The following is a 5,846-nucleotide window of genomic DNA, read 5'->3' on the forward strand; positions in this document are numbered from 1 at the left end:
AAATTTAAATTGGATTATTTTAGGATCTGATTATTGAGAATATAGTTTGGTGATTGAAGGAATTGGATAGGTAAGCATGCTTAATGGAAAAGAATCCTTTGATGCAAAATACTCCATGGATAAGCATGTTGTTATGTGGAGATAAAACAAAGACAGTGCTTTATTTGATAAGGAGGATAAAATTTTTTTTACTCTAATATATATATTTGATAAGGAGGATAAAATTTTTTTTACTCTAATATATGGTTAGGTTTCATAATCATAGTTACTTTGTACCTTAAGTTTTGGATTAAACCTTTTTCATCTTCCCTTCTTTCCATAATTAATTAATTTCCAATTACGGCAATAACTTTCATCAAATGTGCAATTCCAGATACGACCAAAAAAATAGACGCGGTATAATCTAAGTGGCAGACAAAAGCCAAACATGTTTTAAGAAAAACATTTTTTTCCTTTTGTCCTTTACGTTTTCTGTTTTACCATATATTTCTTCGATTATATTAGTTTCTGTATTTTTGTTCATTTATTTATGTCAATAAGACATTATTTAAACATGTGAAAAAATGTGTAGTATCTGTTTTGGTTCATCAATCAACTGCAGAAACAACTAGCAAGTAGCGTAATCAATTATTTATGCCCAAACTTGAAAATGTAAAGACTTTTCTCGTCATCTCTAATTTATTTTGTTGGACAAGAGGCATATTCTCTGGACTAAACTTTCTAAATTATCTGAAACCAGATAAATGAAAATGCGACATTTTTCAATATTGATGAACAAATTTCCCTTGCTGGATCTAGCTTCTCATTTGTTATACAAAGCCTTGATTCCTTGAATATCATCCCCATGCAAACCCTTGCTTTCCCCAGCCGTAATGCGGGCATACATTATGGCCCCCTCAACTGAGCTGTGATGCAGGCCAAGAAGATGTGCGATTTCATGCAATGCAACAGTCTCCAAGTGATATGCGCCAGGAGTTGCACTTACAGACCATTGTTCATCTGCATCATAGTGGAATCTCCCATTCAGTTGGCGCAAAAGCGTGAGCTAAAGTTCCATCAGGGCCATCGAAAGGGTTTCCATCTGCATGATCCCGACTTTCGAAACCAATTGTGATATCAGCATTTGTATAGTCCTCAGTCCGGGAAAAGCTAAAGTGTGCATTTGCAGCCCATGTTTGGAAAGCTCTTGCAACAGGGTTGATGGCATCAGCTCGGGTCCCTGGAAGAAATGCGTAGGTGAGATGGGACTGAGAATCTGGCCATCTGGGGTTTCCTGGGAAGAAGGCATAGTGCGCGACTGTATGAAAAGATTTAGAGCCGGCAGGGTGGTGCCTTTTCTTACCGGCACGCATCCCAGTAGTACCGTTGATGATATCCGCTACCGCACATCGAGACGTCATCATCTTTAACACTGTTTTGGAGTCCAAAGTCCCAGTCACCTTCAAATTGTAGTTGAGCTGGTATGTTTTGATGGCAGACTCCAAGAAATCATCGAAATCATCATCGTTGGCATGAGTTTCGTTCTTGCTATAGCTCAAGTAACCGAAGTTTTCGAGATACTTTTTGAGTTTATGTATGTCTTTAACCTTGTCTCCCTTATGACATCCTTGCAGATGCTGGATAAACTCAAATAGGGACGGAATTTTTTGTTTTGAGTCTGCTAAAACAGCCTGAAACAACAGGGGAAGGACAAGGGAGGAGGGTGAACGAGAGGGATGGAAAAGCTTTGGATGCCATAATCGATGATTATGCAATGGCTGCTGAGAAATTAAGCTCTTTGGTGGTTGTGACATTAGCTCATATTTGTTGCCTATTTATAGCCATTCTGATGAGAAAAGTATAGAGTTTGAACAGAAATCTTGTGAGTTAGTCTTTGTTTGTAATATGACTTGACTAGGTCTTGTAAACGTAGACCATTTTTAACATGGGAATAAACGGCCATCATGAGTTGACGAATCCTCAACTTATATTATACGCTGATTGGAATTTAATGACATTTCAACTGAAAAGAAGACCAAGCTTCATTTCCCTTTAAAAAACAAAGGATGTTTCCTTAATTCTCCATATATTTGTAATGAGAAAGGTTGACAAAGAAAGTAGCATTGGCCCCCAAACTTGGAAAAACTAGATTTTGACTAGATGGTTTGCCTGCTTTGCTACGTAAAGCATATTGTTGTACAATTCCAGAAGATATTTACGGAAAAATTCACAGACCTCCAATAACTTTTACTCAAAAATTTTTATGGGGTTTTGAAAGAAAATAGAATATTGATCATGCTATCAGGTAATTTGTTTGGTTCATATAAAAATATAGCATAGGATAAGAATCTACGAAAAAGATACATGGAACAGATATTTCAAGGCTTTTTTTTACAAGGACAAAATCAGAAATTTTATTTTTAGAGGAAAACAACGGCAAAACCATTTTATTTGCATAATAATTTGCTTCATAGAAACCACTGCTTTTATCACATTTGTTGGCGCACTTTCTATTTCAACTGATCACTTATTTTAGTAAGAGTTTTTCTGATATTATAATATATATATATATGTATTACATCTAGAGCTGGCAAAGCTGATCCAAATTCAAAAACTTGATTCGACCTGTTGAACCCGAACGTGACTCAATCCAATTAGATCAGAAAATTTTAACAACTCGAAGCTCTCCAACCCGAACTCATGACCTAAACCAAAAATTATCTAAATCTAAAATGTTTTTAATCCAAAACGATTCAAATCTAAAATGGCTTGAATTTGAACAACTCGAAAAATTAATCAGAAATTTCTCAAATTCGAATAATTTGTCCAAATGTAATTCGGTTTGACTTTAATAAAATCAACAATTTAAACTTAAAATGACCTAAACATGAATAACTTGAATGTCAAATCTGAATAACTCAAATTCAAGATGACTTGAATTTAAAATTACTTGAATCTGAAAAGCTCAAATCCAAAAAGAACCAATCCAAAGTGACCTACCCCGCCCAATTGCCACCTTTAATAACATCCCATTTCAACGTAGATCAGTGCGAAACCCTTCAAGGTGAAATCAAGTTTTATCGTCCCTACTTGAATTATACAACGGGAGATAATCTTTTTTCATTCTATCCTTAGCAAAATTTGATCATTTAACATGAAACCTCTTAAGTTCTAACTGCTTGATGTCCCTTTCAGAAGTTTAATACATATCATTTATCAAATTTAAAGATTAATGTGTGTGTATGTGTGATTTTTTTACTAAAGATGGCTAAATGCTTAGCTAAACTTTAAACTTTTTCTGGAAAGTTTAAACTTAACCCAGTTTCTCATTCATTAATAATTACATAAATCCAATAGGTTTCCTTTGCTGGCCGACTCGTGACCAATTGTATAGCGATTAAGGCTAAGTAAAAGGGAAAAAAAAAAAAAGGAGAGAATCGAAAATCGAGTGTTCGATTTAATTTTATTTTTTGTTTCATCCAATTCGAGTATTTATAATATGTATTCGGTTTGATTTGATTTTCGATATCCACAAGTTGAAAAACCGAAATCACTAAACTGAATTGAATTGTATTTTTTAATTTTATTTTATATTAATTTTTATTTTCATAAAATAAAAACTTTATTTCATCTCTAAATTTACCTAAATAAACTAAAAATCATATGAAAGAAATTTTAAAAACCGAAGAACTGAACCAATGAAATTCGATTTGGCTTGGTTTAGTTTTTGAGAAATCTGCATACTACAACTTAACTGAAAGTTTTTATCCAAAATCCAACCAAATCGAATCATATGTAGCACTCATAGCTATATTGAAAAACGATGTGTTTTGGTGAAAAGTGTGTTGCAAGTTGCAGATGCTTCCTCTTTATAGATCTACTATTGTTACTTTTTCTTTTTGACCGATTTTGAGGAGAGATAATTCTGCTAGGGTTTTCAGGTAAGCTTTATAACCCTTATCGGTCTACTCATCACTATTACCGTTCCTTTGGCTTTTGTTGGCCGATTTGGAGAAAAGAAAATACTCTTTGGGAGAGGTTGTAATTGAGGGGTCATGTCATGTCATTTTTTTATTTGAACCGTGTCTGGTTTAAATTACTTGGATTTGACACTCCAGTTATTTAAGTTCAAGTTATCATGAATTCAAGTTGTTGATTTCTTAAAATCAAATCAAATTGTATTTGAATAGATCATTCTGATTAAGCCTGATTTTATAAACCCTAATATGTTATCTAAGTTACATTTTCATCAACTTATACCATACCTCCAAATTTGACTTTTGACACAATACAAATAAATTTTTTAAAAAATAATTATTATATCTTTTACTCAAACAAAATAGATTTCTTTAGATAAAACTTAAAACAACGTACACATCTCATTTATGTGAAATGGTTACTATTGGACTTATAGTGATATTTCATAATGTTTCAATATCTCACATTCCCAAGGTATAAAAAGAGATGAGTGTTTTAAAAAAGCAAATCCATTATAAACTTGTTGTAAGGAAGAAAAAAGAATAGGATCACGTGCACACAAGATCAGGTCAAGCCTTAAGAAAATATAGATTTTCCCCCTACATGCGAGTATACACGTGGATAGGGGTGAGTAAAACCAAACCGACAAATTACCTACCCAAACCAAATGCGATTTGGGTAAAACGGTTTGGTCTAATTAGACCAATTGATTTTTTTATCAGTTCTCGATTTTAAAATTATTAGACCAATCCGTCCAAAAAGTCAAACTAATATTTATATATATAATATTTTTTTATATATTAAGAAGAATTGATAGTAGACTTAATTAATAATATATTTAAAATATATTAGTTTATTATATATACGTATACAAATCATAATCATAGCAATTTAATTTTAGTTATATATATTTATTTATTTATAAATCTATATTAATATGGAATTACAAGTTATATATTTTAAATCATATAACTTATATGTTAATATTATAATATATGATAGTAAATATCTTACATATTAATATGTTATAATTATTACACCTTAGTAATGTTTCGTAATATAGAATGTTATGAATACATATATATATAATTGTATAAATATTATGTATATACATATATTTAGTTTATACATAAGCACTACTATGACTTATAATAAACTTTATTTATATGATTATACTTAATAACTTTATTAGTTATCACTTTACTTTTTATAGCATATTGTTTATAATTAGTTATTATTTATACAAACTTTGATATAAAACATTATAACATACAAGTTATGCCATTAATTTCACATATACATAAGTAATATATTGTAACTTATAATATACTTTATTTATATGATTATACTTAATAATTTTATTAGTTATCGCCTTTGTTTTTATAACATATTGTTTATAATTAGTTATTATTTATAGAAACTTTGATATAAAAATTAAAATATTATAACATATAAGTTGTGTCATTAATTTCATATATATAATAAAGTAATATATATTATATATATACATATATTTAATTTATACATAATTTGTATATTTTATAACTATGGATGAAGTTTATAAGTTTTAATATTGTAATTTGTAAAAAAACAAGTGATAAAATTTGGGTCCATTGGTCCAATACCAAATCGACCGAACCAATTTTATGTTTGGTTGGTTTGGTCTTCCTTTATGTTTAGTCGATTTTGGTTGGTTTTCTAAAAGTGTTTGGTCGATTTGGTCCTTAAATATGACAGACAAACCACCCAATCCACCCATTTGCACACCCCTACACATGGGCTAGGCCCAAGTGAAATTTTGTACCTTAGTTTTATTTACTTTTTACCTTAGCCTTTGACTTATTCCTTTTCTTTTTCCAAAGCAATTGAAACAATCTTAAACACTGCCT

At 30.8% G+C, this 5,846-nt stretch overlaps 1 pseudogene; it reads right to left on the reverse strand.

Moving 5' to 3' along the window:
• Positions 1-672: 672 nt before the first annotated feature.
• Positions 673-1,737, reverse strand: LOC108663974 (metalloendoproteinase 2-MMP pseudogene; annotated as a pseudogene).
• Positions 1,738-5,846: the final 4,109 nt, after the last annotated feature.

This window comes from Theobroma cacao, chromosome 9 (genome assembly GCF_053813885.1).
Source record: "Theobroma cacao isolate CCN51 chromosome 9, ASM5381388v1, whole genome shotgun sequence".
NCBI classification, from domain to species: Eukaryota; Viridiplantae; Streptophyta; class Magnoliopsida; order Malvales; family Malvaceae; genus Theobroma; species Theobroma cacao.